Genomic DNA, 17,734 nt, shown 5'->3' on the forward strand with positions numbered 1-17,734 from the left:
CGGATACCGGACGAAAAAGGCAGCTCACTTGGACACGACTTCCCCAAGGATTTAAGAATTCTCCTACAATTTTTGGAAATCAATTAGCCAAAGAGCTGGAGGAATGGAAGACGACTCAGGTAAGAGAATCACCCTTCTCTTACGTTCTCCTCCAGTATGTGGACGACATCTTTCTGGCTACAGAACAACGGGAGGTCTGTTTAACCCTAACTATAGAACTGTTGAATATGCTGGGACAAGGAGGATATCGGGTTTCAAAGGAAAAGGCCCAATTAGTCCAAGAGAGTGTGATATACCTAGGCTGTGAAATCTCAAAGGGGGTAAGGAAATTGGGAATCAATAGAGTTGAAGCTATCTGTGCAATACCCACACCCCGAAACCACCAAGAACTAAGATCCTTTTTAGGAATGGTGGGTTGATGTAGACTCTGGATACCAAACTTTGGGCTAATGGCTAAACCCCTTTATGAAGCTTTAAAGGAGTCTCAACTGCAGTGGAACAAACCACAGGAGAAGGCCTTCCTAGATCTGAAACGGGCCTTGAAAGAGGCACCTGCACTCGGCCTACCAGATTTAAATAAAGACTTTCAGCTATACGTCAATGAGAGGCAGCGACTAGCCCTGGGCGTACTAACCCAAACCCTCGGATCATGGAAGAGGCCTGTTGGGTATTTCTCTAAACAACTGGACACTGTGAGCGCAGGATGGCCGGCATGCTTGCGGGCAGTGTCAGCCACAGTGATACTGATCCAGGGGGCCCGAAAATTGACTCTGGGGAGAAAGATGGAGGTGTTTGTGCCCCATATGGTACTGGCAGTTTTGGAACAAAAAGGGGGGCATTGGATGTCCTCTAGCAGATTATTACAATACCATGCATTGCTCAGAGAACAGGATGATGTTGAGCTCAAAGTGACTAATTGCATCAATCCAGCAGAGCTCCTCCGCAGTGAGCAGAATGAGGGCGAATTAACACATGACTGTATGGAAACCATCGAACAGGTATACGCTAGCCAACCAAACCTGAGAGATGTGCCCCTGGAGGTGCCAGACTGGGAACTGTACACCGATGGATCCAGCTTCGTAGAGAATGGAACCAGGTATGCCGGGTATGTAGTGGTGACTCTCACGCAGGTGGTGGAAGCTAAGGCCCTCACCCCAGGAACATCTGCACAGAAGGCTGAAATTATAGCATTAACCAGAGCCCTGGTCCTGAGCAGTGGGAAAAAGGTAAATATATGGACAGATTCAAAATATGCATTTGGAGTTCTGCACGTACATGGGGCTTTATGGAAAGAGAGAAGGACTGTTAAGTTCACAGGGGACATCCATTCGACATCGGAATGAGATCCTGCTGCTACTGGAAGCTGTGTATAAGCCAGTGGAAGTGGCTGTGATGCATGTGAAAGGACACCAGAAAAATGAGGGAAAGATTTTTCGAGGGAATTGGCTGGCTGATTTAATCGCACGAAAAGCTGCTAGAAAGGTCTGGACTGAAATGGCGCTGATTCCAACGAAGGTAGGACCAGTACAACCTTATATGGGACAAAAACCCAGTTATTCCGCTGAGGATGAGAAATTGGCACAGCTGGTCCAGGCCCAGAAGAATGCAATGGGATGGTATGTGACTGGGACTGGCCAAGTAGTGGTCCCTACCAAACTGATGAAGGTGATTTTAGAAACTGAGCATAATAAATGCCACTGGGGAGCAGAGATATTGGTAAAATTTCTGAAGAGGGAAATTATCTCTAACCAGATGTTAACAATGGCTAAACGAGTGAATGCCATGTGCCCAGTGTGCCTTAAAAACAATCCAGTAGTGAGGAAGCAGATACAACTAGGGAAATTACAGGTAGGAGCAGAGCCAGGAGATTATTGGCAGATAGATTTTTCTGAATTGTCCCGATCACAAAGATACAAGTATCTGCTGGTGTATGTCTGCACGTTTTCGGGATGGCCAGAGGCATTCCCTTGCAGAACTAATCAGGCCAAAGAAGTAGTGAAAACATTAATGAGAGAAATCATTCCGAGATTTGGGGTTCCATTAGGGATCTCTTCTGACAGGGGACCTCATTTTGTGGCAGGAGTGGTACAGACAGTCGCCCGACTGTTAGATGTTACCTGGAATTTGCATACCCCATGGCGGCCTCAATCCAGCGGGCAAGTAGAGAGGATGAATCAAACCTTGAAAGGACAGATTAAGAAAATCTGTCAGGAGGCCAAAATCCAGTGGCCTCAGGCCCTACCATTAGCCTTGTTAAGAATTAGGATTAAACCCCGGGAGAGGATAGGAGTAAGTCCATACGAGATACTGTATGGCAGACCATATCATGCTACAGTATTAAAGGGAGACCCTCATGTAGTAGGGAATGATGTGCTTTTTAATTATGTATTGTCTCTGAATAAGGTACTTACTGCCCTAAAAGGAGCCCTGCAATGGAACAGACCCCTGCCGCTGGAAAATCCTATCCATGACATCCAGCCGGGAGACCAGGTCTATGTGAAGAATTGGAACACAGACCCTCTGAGAGAAACATGGGAAGGCCCACGACAAGTGATCATGACTACCTTCACCGCAGTAAAAGTCGAGGGGATCGACAACTGGATACATTACACCCGAGTCAAGAAGGTGCCGACCCGTTGGGAAGTTCAACTGTTAACCCCCACTCGAATGGTGTTCCGGCCCAAGGACAGATTCTGATGGTTGGGTTCTTGCTGATCTGTTTATTACCTTTAACCAATGAATTTTTAGTTATTACAGAACTTGAACCCAAAATAGTGATGATGGAAGGAATGAATGTGTCTATGACCTGTCTGTTCACGGACAACCAGAAAGTTGGATCCGACGAAATCAATATAAAGTGGAGGAGACAAGGGGCAGAACAAATTCATACAGGTATAACTATGGTTTGGGATGAGGATGAGCAAAAACGAAATACCACCCTGCAACTATCCAATGTCACAATAACTGACAGCGACGTTTATCGTTGTGTAGTCTGGATAAGAGAGAGTTTTGATTATGGGAGTTTCAAATTGAAAGTTTTACCATGGGATACTGGGAAAATAAGTGAAGAAACTGTAGCTGTAAATGTAACTCCAGTCTCAACTCAGGTGGATATGTGGGACGGACCTCCTTTGAGAATAAATTGTACCTTCAAATTGGAAAAGGAATGTTATCAGGATATCCAAGTCAAGTGGTGGAAACAGAATAAACATCAGCAATGGGAAAGACAGCTGGGGAATATAAGTTGGTGGACTCTGGGAACTTATGGGAAGGGGTGGCTGAATTATACTGATCCAAAGATAGGAGAGACAGAAGGTATATATCTGTGCATAGTGTCTTGTGGAGGGAAAGGGAATTTTGGGTTACGAAAGGTGGAGGCAAGGACCCACTTAGGCTCTGAAATTAAGGCCCAACATGGAGAATATCAAGTGACCAAAGGGAAGGATGTGATTTTTACTTGTGAAGTTAAAGAAGGCCAGCATTTTTCCGAGTATGGATGGTGGTTTGGGAAAAATTTAACATCTGGAGGGAAGTATCAGATAGAAAGGAGATTAGGAGAATCAATTATCCTGATAGTAAGGAATGTGCAGCCAGGCAAAGATGAAAGCATTTACTAGTGTTGGATAGCACAGGATGATTAGTGGACACATGCAAGAACGATGATATACCTAGATGAGATGAGAGTGACTCGGCAGGTAGATAATGAGGTAGGGTTACCAAGAAACTCTAAACAAGAAAATCTGGTAGTAGGACTGATATGAGATTTTTGAAAAACCCAGAATGTGTCATCCATAACTGCTTGTCTACCTTTACCCCATGCAGCAGAGGATCCCATACCCTGGGGAATTATTCCTATCACTGAAATGCCCCCAATCACCAGAAATGGGACAAAGGAATGTAGGAAAGAGTTGCATAACTGTACTGAGTGGACAGTTAAAACAACAACTCTCCGCAAACAGTGGTCATCACCTGAAAGTAGAGGGGATTGTGAAGCCTTACCCAATTCCAAATTCATCATGATTGGACGATTCAAAAATGTAGGATGGTGTGAATATGATGAGGTACAATCACATAAAATGCCCATTACAAAATATTACTATGAAGTGGTTTGCCAGGATGGCAAGGAAGAGTGGACTACATGGCAAGCAATCTGGGGGCCAAGCTTGCTGGAAACATATAGTTATCTAGGGAAAATTGGATGGTGTGTACAATGGACTGGTAGAAAGAACCAGACACATGCCCATGTCCTGACAGCAGAAACAAGTCATAGGAAAATGACAGAGAAAGTAGAGTCATGGAATTGCACAAGGGTAATTACGTGTGATACACCAGGAGAGCAGGTAGGGCTGGTACCAGTGAAGATTTTGCTGAAATGGGGATGTGAATGTAGAGGATACAACCACTCTATAAAAGGAGAATTAAAAGGACAAAAGCAGGTGAATTGCAAACTACTACTATAAGGAGTCCAGGGAATTTAGTATGGGTCATGGGACATGGAATGTGGACCACACATATACCTATAGATGGATTGGTAACCCAAATAACGTTGGGAGTGCCCACATTATGCCCATTCTGGAAACAATCAAGATTGACAGATTTGGACATAGGAAGGAGGAATAAAAGAGAGGTCATAGAGGGAATAGATCCAGAAGATGAGTGGCATGAACCATCAGGAGGGGTCAAATTGGGTTGGATGTTAGAATCATTATTTGCTCCCATATCGACCTATAGAAATAGGGAAATGCTCTACCGGCTTTTGGGAGAAACTGAGAGATTAGCATCAGCCACTAAAAAGGGGTTTAAGGATTTGAATTTGCAGCTACAAGCAACTAGTAGGATGGCTATACAGAATCGAATGGCATTGGATATGTTGTTATTAAAAGAACATGGTGTCTGCGGGTACCTACATGATAGAACAGATCATTGCTGTATCCATATCCCAAACGTTACGAAGGAAGTAGAAAAAGACATAAGTCAATTGGATGATATAGAGTCTAAGATACAGGAAACCAAAGAAGATGCTGAACACAATTGGATTGGAGCAATATTTAGCTCTTTAGGGATCCAGGTTTCTGGTTGGATATCCTCTGTCATTCAATATGTAATAATGATTATAATCTTGGTTGTGATTATTTTTGTAGCATATTGTTGTTTCTTAGGAATGATCTTTAGGGAAAGAATGCATACGAGAAGAGTCATGAAGGCCATGACCCGAAATGAAGTCATGACAAGAATCACTCCACCACCATCTTATATAGAGACTGCTGCATGAAGAAGAGAATTGAGCATCCTTGCAACTGGTTGAAGAATGCTCAAAAGGGGGGAGTTGTTGCCATAAGGCCTCTGTTAGCAGTAGTTAGGCTAAGGAGTTGGTTCCTGTGCAGGCCCATGAGAATGAAACCTGAGAAATGAGGCCTGAGAATCTGCTGATGCAAGGAACAACGTTTAAAGGACTTAGTAGAGCATATAGTACATAGGTATACAAATTACTTGTGAAATATGATTACATGGTTACCAATAAAATGTTTCTATGGTGGGAGTTAAGCTTAGAGAATTAACCTTTATTTTAGCTAGAGCAAGCGTGCAAAATTTATAGCCTTTAGAAAGGTTACCTGTAAGATGAATGTGAATGTTTAAAGTAAAATACGTAGGAGATTGCACGTAGGCTGATGAAGTAAGACTTGTAACAAAGGTATAAAAGATGAGCATCTTTTGTAACCAACTTGGGACCCTGACTTTGAGACGCGAGTCCTCAAGGTCCTCGGGGCCCCTAAATAAAGCACCGCATAAACTGACACTCTGTTGGTTTGTGTTTTCTCTGGGGATCGGGCAGCAGCTCCAGTAAGACCCGTGAGAGATGTCCACACACACGGCCTTATGCCCTGGGGGTTGGCTTGCAAGCAACTGGTAGCACAGTACTGGCTAGCAGTAAGGGATACCAGCTGGGAACCGGCAAGGGCCGGTATAGGGGATTCCCTGGTCAAGAGGCGACCCACCAGAGGCCTTCGGGGTAGGCCTAGGGAACCCTTCCATTGGTGAACCACGATTGTGAGGTTATAAGGTCTGGACTTTGTTGTGTGTGTATGTGTGAGGCAGCCAGGAAGCGACAGCGCATGGTGTGAGCAAGGTACACTGAGAAATGTAGTATTGAGAAAGGAGGAGGGGAATCCTCACTCCCAAGGCATCTCAAGGGAATTTGAGTGAATTTTTGTCTGAAGAGTTGCTAATTTGTGGACAGGTGTGGTGGTCAGACCTGTTTGTGCTGATTGTGTGTGTAGGTATTGTGCATCGAAGACACCCTTTGTTTTGGGTGGCTGAAACAGCTGAAAGATTCGGAGCAAGTGTTACATGTGTGTGTTGTGTGTTTAGCAACGTGTATTCAGACTGTTTATTGCAGAGAAAATTGTGTATTGTGTAATTCATAGGATTCCTCTCAGCCTATCCCAGGTTGAGAAAACCATTTCGTTTCTGGGAATGCAGGACGTCCCGGAGGGCGACCAGGCAGATTAATTTTTCCTGTACCCGTGGGACTGGGGAGTCATGCGGGGCTGGCAGCGCGGGGGGGGGGGGGGGGGGGGGGGAAGAGAGAGGGGTAGAGGGCTTGCTTCCCCACACCACGGGTGGTTAGGCTGCCTCTCAGCGGAGCTGCTCGCTCTCCCCTCCCCTCCAGTCCTGCTGAGTACCACCGCTCATCCTCCCCACTCTTGGCAGCGCAGCTGAGTGCTGCTCACCACCCGCTTGGCTTTCACTGTGTGCTCAGTCCCTGCTGGCACTGCTGCATGCCACACGCCGGCCCGCCGTATTTCTCCCTGCCGGCTCTCTGGCTCAGGTGTGACTGAGCGAAAACTGCTCGCTGCGCCCCCCAGCTTCGGCACCGCCAGCCACGGGCACCTGGTACAGCCAGGGCCCGCCGGGACCGGGTACACTGTGTGCGAAGTGTATCTCAAATACATTTCTGTGGCAATACAGCTATAACTGCAACAAGCTAATAGCTTTGTTATAAACGAAATACCCAGATTAATAATCAAAAATAAATTTTATTTCACTAAAAACAGCGATCGTGGAAAACCACAATAAAAAGTACAACACCGATCCCGGGATCGGTATTGGATGAACCTGCATTCGGCCTCTATCACACCGAACCTTCTCCGTTCACAAATCTGGCCACTGAGGGCCCAGTTTATATACAGTTTATTTCCCCTAAGGCAGGGTTCTTTGTCCACTTTTGCTCAGATCACATATTCATGTGTCTTCTTTTGGGACTTCTGTTTTTCGAGACTGCTTTCTGGGCAGGGACGAGGGCTTGATTAGATTTCTGAGAAGTCGGCATTGGGATGCACACTCATGATGACTCTGATTGTCTTATCCCAGATGCATATCGGGTATCAATCACCCAGGTGCGGCCCAACCCAGCCCTCTTACCGACTCATCTCGGTCTGCAGCAGTTCTTTTCTGTTGTAAATTTGTATTTCTTCCTCGGAGCTGCCCGTGCTTCTCAGTTGCAAATCAGCTTTCAAACTTCCAATTTTAGATTATTTAATTTCCAAGCATGAATTACTTTATACATATATCACATATAACAGCTTTCCAGATTTCTGTACTAAATACTCAAACATAGCCTTTTCCTCTTTTTATTGCCTAACAGCTGCCTCCCCTTCCATAAGCTGTGAAAGCATCCTATCTTCCCCTTCAGGACCCATGTTGGGACCCACACAAGACAGCAGGTAGGCAAAGGTTAAACTACCAAGACTGGATAGCAAGGGGAGTGGAGAGGGCTATACCCAAGACTATAAATTGGTCAGCTTTATATGCAATAAAACAAGGTCCCTCAGAAACACCATCTGAATTTCTAGACCACCTGAGGGATACCATGCGCCGCCACACCTCACTGGATCCGGCATCTGAGATAGGGATACAACAACTAGTAAACTTATTCCTGGGGCAATCGACAGGAGATATTAGAAACAAACTTCAAAACTCAGGGAGCCAGATGGGAGAAACTTACAAGTCCTGTTGGGGGAAGCATAGAGAGTTTTTAGCAATCGAGAAGAGGGGTACAAACAAGGAATGAGAATGTTTGTGGCAGTGGTACAGGAGGAAGGGAGAGGAGAACACGGGCATGGACAGGGGCCACCTAAGCGGGACCAGCCTTGGCTGGGCAGAGGCCAGTGTGCAAATTGTAAGAAGTTTGGCCACTGGAAAAATGAGTGTCTGGAACAAAGACAAGGCAGACACAAGAGACGAGGAAAAGAGGGGGTAGTGGCACATGTATAAAAGGACTGAGGAGGACCAGGGGTGTCTACCCCAGCAGACCCGTTGGTTATAAAAATGAAGCTGAGGGAGGAAGAGAAAGAAGTAAAATTTTTGGTTGACACTGGAGCAACGTATTCTGCTTTGAACAAGGCTTTGGTACCTATAGAAAAAGATTATGTTACAGTAGTAGTAGGAGCAACTGGACAATCTGAAAAGGCATATTTTTGCAAACCATTAAAATACAAGTTTGGGAAACGGAGACATTCATAGATTTAAAGAAGGAAGACAGGGAGGGAATCAGCCCTGTAATAGAGAAAATTTTACAGCTAGGATTACTGAAGGAGTGACAATCCAATTTTAATACCCCCATACTACCTGTTCGAAAACCAGACAGGTCATATCGGCTAGTACAGGACTTATGGGCAGTGAATAAGATAACTGAGGATCTTTATGTTATAGTGGCCAATCTATTGATAACGTGCCTAACACCAGAGCTAATTTAGTTTACCGTTCTAGATTTGAAAGATGGCTTCTTTTGCATTCCTATCCACAAAGTCAGTCAGAAAATTTTTGCATTTGGATAAGAAAGCCTGAAAAGCTAGTGCAAAACTCAGCTCACATGGGCCTTATTTGGAAGACAACTTGCAAAGGATCTGGAGTCCTGGGAAACCCTACCAGAAGATGACCTCCTAACAGCCACCAGAACAGAGGAGCCATGTGTGGCCTGGACAGTTAAAGGACTCTGGGACAGAGCTGCAAAGAGGCAATTTGTCAGACCCCCCCACCTTTCAGGATGGTGTAGATTATGGATCTACAACTATGGACTGCTCATTAAACTTTTGTATGCACTCATTGCAAATGAGAATAAAGACCTTCAGTGGACAAAAGAAGCAAATGGAGCCTACAAACAACTGAAAGAAGGCTTTCATGTCAGCTCTGTCCTTGGGACTCCCGGATGTAAGTAAACTATGCTTCCTGTTTTCCCATGAAAAACAAGGGATTGCCCTGGGGATGTTAGCCCAGGACCTGGGCCCATGTGGAAGGGCAGTTGCTTATTATTCAAAGTGGCTAGATGCAACAGCTAAGGGATGGCCTGGGTGCCTCAGGGCTGTCACAGCAGTTGTATTAAATATCCAAGAAGCACACAAACTCACGTTAGGCCAGAAGATGACTGTGTTGGTGTCCCACACAGTGTCCGTAGTGCTGGAAGTCAAAGGTGGACACTGGCTTCCCACAAAGGTTCCTAAGATACCAAGCCATCATGGTAGAACAAGACAATGTGGAAAAAGTTGTGACTAACATTGTGAATCCAGCTTCTTTCCTCCAGGGGAACCAAGAGGAGCCAGTTGAACATGATTGCATAGAAACCATCAAAGCCATCTACTCCAGCTGACTAGACCTGAAGGACACCCCTCTCACAGACACAGAAACCTGGTTTACTGATAGAAGCAGCTGTGCTATTAGTGGAAAACAATACGCCAGATATGCAGTGACTACCGGTAGAGAGGTAATCGAATCCAGACCCTTACCAGCAAACACCTCTGTGCAGAAAGCTGAAATAATTGCACTAACCCGTGCTCTCAAAATGGCAAAAGAGAAGAAAATAAACATTTATACAGACTCAAAGTATGCTTTTGGAATGGTGTATGCACATGGAGCCATTTGGAAAGAAAGAGGACTGCTGAACTCACTTGGGAGCAGCAGAGATACTGCAGCTATTAGAAGCAGTCCAATTACCCAAGAAAGTGGCAATCATGCATATAAAAGCCCATAAAAAGTAAGCTCAGAATTGGAAGATGAAAATGAACTGGTGGATAGGGAGGCAAAAGAAGCAGAGAAAGGTGAGATAACAACAGAAGGGGCTTTGGTTCCAGACAGACAAATTCCCTTTGAAGGTAAGCCAGTATATGACAAAAGGGACAAAAGGTTGATTGAGAATCAAAAGGGAACATATAACTGTTGGAGATTTTCTTAGAGAATGAGAGCATGATTTATATTTGGAGTAAGATTTGAACTACCCAGTCTAGGCCTCACTTTGAGGCCTGTGAAGCCTGTGGCACAGTAAGAAATTAGTTGGTAAAGTGGTGACGCAGTTAAAATTAGGTATTAAGGTGTTAGTGGGAGATAGTGGGTTTTCCAAGTGTTAATAGGTATAGTATTAGTGTGAACCTGTTAGCCACCTTAAGGAATAAGTGAAACATTATCTATTTACATTCTTTTTCTGCTGTGTGCCAATGAAAAATGTATCTGTATTTGTAAACTATCTAAAAGAGTACATAACCTGCCATTTTAGATGAAATAAAAGGAGAATGTAGTATTAATCATAGTGATTTGATCTGCGTTTTCTCCCATCCAACTTCCCATTAAGGGTTAACCCTGCTTTTGTATAACCAAGAGGGGTGGGCAATTACAGAAGACACAAAATACTCATCCCTTCTCCTTCATTATGGTCATTAGTAAGGGAGGAATATTGAAAGACACATTGGGGAATAGATACCCTATATAACTACCTAATTGAAAGAATAGTGGCCAAGAATTTATACTCCACTGGCACTCAAATAAATTGGCAATGTGATCTTTGCCTCCAGACCAATCCCAAGAATATACCTAAACCAAAATTGGGCCAAATTGGAAGAGGCAAGGGGCCTGGGGAACAATGGCAAATTGATTTTACTGAATTGCCAAGAAAAGGGGGGTACAGGTATTTATTGGTATTAACAGATACCTTTTCAGGATGGCCAGAAGCCTTCCCCATGAGGACTGCAAAGGCACAGGAGGTAACTAAGGTATTGTTACAAGAAATAATACTACGCTTTGGAGTTCCAGCCACAATATCCTCAGACAGAGGACCACACTTCATTTTAAAGATAGTCCAACAGATCAGTCATCACCTAGGCATAGATTGGGAACTCCATATACCATACCACCCTCACTCAAGTAGCCAAGTGGAGAAAATGAACCATTTATTCAAGCAATAAATTGTGAGATTGGGTCAAGAGGTTAATTTACCCTAGTCCAAATCCCTCCCATTAGCTCTACTGAGAATTCAAACCAAATCTAGAGCTAAGGAAAAACTTAGTCCCTTTGGATCACATGGTTACAAAAACAAACACACCTTAGAGGCAGAATGCGAAGAGATCTAAATGGAATGCTAAGGACAGGGCTGGGAGTCCTAAACGGGATAGATTAAGAAATATTAATGAATAAGATAAACAGCCCCTACAATCATCTCTACTGGCATTAGGAACTAATCAATGGCAAGTTTCAAAGATATTACCAAAATAGGGAAAGGCTGAGAACCTAGACCATAAGCTAATAATAGAAGCACTTAATGTAGCTCAAGACAATGTATCTTTAGCTTTCTGTTGTATGCTAGCACAACTGTGGATGTAATCAACTGCTTCCCTAATCATAAGAGAAGGAGGTGAAGGTATATTCCCAATAGAAGTCCGAAAAGCTATTTGGGACATAATACTCTATCCCATTGAACAGAGACTGTGAGCCTGGATGGTGAACGAAAAGCGGCAAACTGTAAATTTAGAATCTTGCATTACTTGAGAGCAGTAAGGATTTATATGTGAAGGTAATACAATCGATGCTCAAGACATATATCTCAACACTGAGCAAAACCTTTGCCATTTTGAGATCCACCCAAATGCTGATCAAAAGACTGTAATTATATACATAGGCTATGGTTGTATATGCTTAAGAACTGCTTGTACATTTCTAGAGATAGATGGAAACAATAAATCCCTACCTGCTAAAGACTATTCTAATTTTTGTATCTGCAATTTCATTAGAATTGTTGGGTGTGACTTTTCATATTTGATGGCAATGGTATCCCACCAGTTGATCAAGTCTAATTATACGGCCTATCATCCACACCAGTTGGAATGAACCTAACCTTAGTAAAACAATTAATGAAACATGAAGGTCTGGTGAAAATTAAAACAGAAATTCAAGAGAACGGACAGAAAACGTTAATAACTGTCCAACATGATACAAAGGCGATAAGTAGAGTCCTGCAAAGGGTAGAGCAGGACACAAGCCACAAGTGGTGGGATGCTCATTTTGGATAGTCACCAACAGCAACTGGAATCTTAAACACCCTATGTCACCCCATCATTATTTTGCTGATAATAATGGGTATGAACTTAATAAATGTCTATTGCAATACTTATAATGGAACTGGATAATGCTGAAGTGAGTAGCAATTTTGACCTCATTATCTAGAATACATGAGATAATATTAAAAGGAGAATTATTGAAATAGTTGACTAAAGGCTAGGAAGAAGCCTCAATAGTAGTAAAAGAATTTACTAGCTTTATAGAAAAGAGGGGGGTGAGACATAGATTTGAAAAATCCCAGCTGATCCTTTATAGTAGATTCAAGAACATATACTCTATGTTAGAATGTATTCCAAGTAATACTTTAGAATATATGAGATCGCATTTTAGAAGACATTCTAAAGAAGATAAATACATAGTGCTCTAACAACTATTATTAGTTGTGGAGTTCTTTCCACCACGTTTCACTCACTAACCTCAAATGGAGCCATGAAAGCAAAATGCTGTATCTCAAGTCTGACTTCTCAGAAAGTAAAAATGAGCTAATATTTCAAAACGAGCTAATATTTCAAAACAAAAGGTCCTTCAGAGTTGAAAATTGATCTGTGTTCATTGCCTCTACTTCAATTTTTATTTTTCTCCTTTGTTTTCACATTGGCTGGTGTAGCAATGCATTTGAACAGCTTAGGCCATAATGTGCACCAGCCTAATCATCTTTAGTTATTCTTATCAGAACTCTCAGGAATTCATCAAGGTTACTGAGACAGAAACAGTGCTAAATTAAGAAAGAAGAGGCTGAGAAACAGAATACCAAGAATGCAAGAATTAGATAAAGGAGGCCCAACAAAGTGATGGACTGTAACCAATCATATTTCCTGAGGGTGCATGCAGAACTCGTGGACAAGATGGAGGAACCAATCAAATAATGTGTGATCGCATGAACAAGCAGCCATAGAATGTATAGCTGTAGCTTAATGTAAACAATAAAAGGCTTCTGCTCAATCATATTAGTTGGTAGTCCAGAGGTCCTGAACTCCTGCAGGCTGGGTCATTTGGAGTGTATTCATTTTGGTCTACACCCACATCCCCAAATCAAGATATGGCAAGGGAAGGGCACTGAATCACTCTCCCTTTGTCACTCTGGAAATCTGTATCAGGATAAAGCAGAAGCAAGGAAGCCCACTGTCCCTGGCCTGTTCCTGCTATCGGACTGGTGTTAAGGGCAGGAGCAGAGCCCAGGATTATGGCTTTACAGCTGTCCTACTGTTATCTTTCTACCTGTGAGAAATGTTTTATGGACTTTTTTTTTAATTTAAAACTCATGCTTTATGATTTTGGAATTAGGGATGAATCCTATTAGGGAGACAAAAGGCTCTTTGTAGTTCATAGCTGTCTAATAGTGTGACACATAGAGAGACTATTATATTTGGCACAATATTTAGAGAAATTAATCCTCAAGCACTAAAGATTTGAGGGATTAACAGTTTGAGTGACAGCTGAGCTCTATCCCTGGATTGTGCCACAAAACCATTTGCCTCCAAGTTGAACATGTTCCTCACTTCCACCCGAGTCAGCACAATTCCTGCTTTTATTGCACTCAGGTCCCCAGAGGAGGTCAATAAACTCATAAATCCTTATTTCATGGTGGTTTGCAAAATTGTCATGTTATTTTCATTTCTAAGATTTGATATGTGCCTTCCTCCCTTTGTAAAGAAAAATATATATCTCCTGTATAAAATGCACTACATTTTTAAAGTTTCAAGATTTGATTAACAAGCTTTGAAACTGTCCATTTTCAATAAGAAATTATGTGTAGTGGCCATGCATGTAAACATGTCCACAAAGTATCATCCAGACCCTCCCAAGCATTGCTTGGAGAAGTCCTAACTAGTGGGAGACCTTAACTACTGTGTCCTTGCACCCTAATTTCCCACAGCAGAAATGGGACTCTTCCCCTGGACTGCCCTGGGTTGCAGAAGGCGGACCAGCTCCCATCTCCAGGGACTGGAAGGTGGATCCTGCAGTGAGGAGCTGGGAAATAGGAGGAAGTGACTCCAGTGCTAGAAAGAGGCACTGCCACAGTCGTGGCATCAGAGATGAGATGGGGAAGGAGAGGAGATTTTGTGGTTGCCATGGCAGTGGCAGCATGGGACCATGGCAGGAGAGCAGGAAATATGCACTGCAAGCTTATTTGTGTGGCTTCATAACAAAAAAAAAAATCTGTGAAATCAGCTCAAATAAATTTACAATTAATCTTTCCAAGATCTCCATACTTTGAAGTCACAGAAACACACAAGTACCAGCACATTGGGCAAGGTGCAATTTTGCTCTGAACTGTGTAACTTTGTAGAGACCAATGAGGTTACAAGGTTTTGTCAAAATGATCTTTAATATCACAGTATGAATGTGTTCCTTGCTGTCCAGGGCTTAAGAAATTACCAGAAGAGGAGAGTTCCTCCAAGGAGCAGTGTCACCTAGGTGGCTGGCAGAAATCACCCAGTCACCCAAAATGGGACATTTACTGCCCTCCACAGAAATCATTGCAGGGAAACTGCCCATGGCAGGATGTTTTTGCCATCTGTCTTCCCAGCTCTCAGGTTATTTCCATGGCCATTTTTGAAAGGTAACACCTGCTTGTAATTCCTGGGCCACAAGAAAGGGCCTGTGCAAAATATCCTATGGCATCACGGGCAGTTGGAGACGGGGGTAAGGGCTGTGAGCTGGCACACACACGGGTGACTGATGCTTCTTGGGAATACACAATGAGGAGATGCTTTCAGAGCAACAGAGAGATGGGGATAACTGCACATCAGCATGAGAAGCTACTGCAAAGGGACTCCTGTGGGTATGAAGAAGATCCAATCTAAATAGAAAAGCCTCCAGAAGGATTGGGGATTTTTTTGTGAGCACAGAAAATACCAGAACCTGTGAATGACTCTCACTACTCATAATCTACTTCCCTGTCCAGCATTTACAGGACTCACTGCTCTTAGCTGTGGATCAAATCAGGATTTTTATGAATAAACCATAAAATTCAATGTATTCAGGGTAGGACCAGACCTCAGAACTGTCTTCTCATGAGGCAACATGAGCAGCCACAGCACAGAGGTGGGATGGAGAGAATTCCCAGCATTGGTGCCTTTTGCCCGGTGCTCTGCACATCTTTGGGGTGTCTGTGCATTACCCATCCCCTGCAGTGGGAGGTGTGGGAGTAAAATGTGCCCTCAGTCCTTGGCAATAGATAATGTTTTCTTTTCCTTCCTTAAAATTCTATTTCAGCCTCAATTAGCTCACAAGCCTGTTGTTCAAAAGCTAAGATTTCCTCTCTGGGTTTTCCTCTGCTTCAGTTCAAATCACATCTAAAGATAAAGCCATCCTTTCATGAATAGAACCATTTCTTTTGCTTGCATTGCCAGCATGGTTAGGCCCTTATCAAATCTCTTCCCTACTGTAACATTTCTTTTCAAGGTAGCTCATTAACCTTTACCCGTTTTTCACTTGTACCTGCAAATAGCAAAATACATCAACTGGAAAATTCCTCACTTGTGAAAGTGTTATTTTTTTATTCTATGATATGGGCAATACAAATGTCACTGCAAGTCAGGTTGTATTAAGTAGTTTTATGTCATATGATACAGTGTGAATTGACACATGCTGTGCTGTTGTATGAGATCTGGGGTTACTTGTGTAATATGTGTTACAAAATAATTTGTGCAAAAGAGTTAAAACTACAGCATTCGTATAACCAATGCTGATGAGGGAGAAAAGCAGTTCGCATTGGGTGATAAGGGAAGAGAAATGCAGATACCAAGCAAGGATAAGCTGTTTCCAAAAATGTTGATTCCAAAGGACTTCTTCGTCTGACAAGGCCCCAGTGATACTTACAATAAGATAATATTCATCACCAAAGATATTTATTCCAGAACAAAAATTCCAGGAAACTTTTTGTCAGACCGGCAGCAAGAAAAGGAAAATACATTAATATGCTAAAAGAATATGAACAATGAGAGGAGCAAGGAGACCCCCCCGCTCAGCCAAAAAAGTATAAAACAGGACCCTGCAAAACCAGGAGTGGTGAACCACGGGGATTTGAAGCAATAGATTTCAAATCTGGTTCACCCAGTGCTGATTGCCTGCCCCAACACTGCATTACTTGTGGCTTTTCCCAAAACTTATACTTTGAGTATTTAATAAATTCTCTTTAATTATTAAATTGGCTAAGTCATTTACAACACTTGTTTGAAGACACTTTTTTCTTTTCTGTTTAGAAGATATTACATATTATAGATATTGCATGATCCATCCATTAGCTAAAAAATAGACCCAGATAAAAGTATAATTTCTGACATTCAGGGCAAAATAAAACCTGAAAATCATTGCTTACTTGAATTATTAAAAAAATATGGATATTGATCTAACACCAATAACCAGTTATGACGGACAAAGACTCTCTAACAGTTTAAAGTTAGAAAGTGTATGTTTATTACGATGCCGGGCAGCGTGCAGGATTGCTCCCAAAGACACACGCGCCATTTACAGATGATTACAGGGTCTTTTTATGTACAGGAATATTGAATACCCAAAACACAAATGCATATTCATAACTCTGGTACATCCCATTCCCCGCTTTGTATGGTAATTAGCCAAAAAGCCATTAAGCATGCGTAGTTTGTTCTTTGAAATGGGTCGGTGGTCTTTTTTATGGGGTGGGGTCCCAAAATGATGAAGAAAGATGGGTCTTCCTCTCTTTGACTTTTTAACTTTTGGTGTTACATGACAACTGAATCCTGTTTTTCCAGGACTGTTTGATTTATGATTGTATTGTATTCATGGAGTCTATTGATAGTTTGACAGGTCCCGTGATTTATCAGTTCTTTAAATCCGGCTTCTGTTAACAAAAGGGAAGCTTAGCTATCTTATCTCAGCAATATCTATTTTAACTAAAGTCCTTAATTCTTCTAAATCAATGCTTCATGCTTTTCATAAAATACTGATAGTCAGCTTATTCCTTACAATTTATTAAAGAGAGCAAAAATAATATGAAGAGACTACATCTGTTACTAAATACAATTCATATAGAAAAGTAAAACAGAAATCCCCATGCAGATTCCAAATGTCAAGCTAAACCAGGGATCAGCTTCATTTAACAACTGGTAGTCACTCTGAAAAGCCTCTTATAAGTTTCAGCATTGTTATTTTTCTGTAAGTTATGGAAAAGCCAAGGACCATCTCTGAGAGACAGAACCAACCTCAGTTCCTCTGGAATCAGTGGCACATCCATGATTTTACTGGCACATCTCAGCCCAAGAGCTTTCACAGTACACCTCCATCTTATCAACTGCTAGAAAACTTATGCAAAAGCTTGGAGTCTTAGGCTGCTTATAAAATACAAAGCATCATCACTGGAACCTCT

The sequence above is a fragment of the Zosterops lateralis genome (assembly GCF_965231275.1).
Source record: "Zosterops lateralis genome assembly, chromosome: W".
Classification (NCBI taxonomy): domain Eukaryota; kingdom Metazoa; phylum Chordata; class Aves; order Passeriformes; family Zosteropidae; genus Zosterops; species Zosterops lateralis.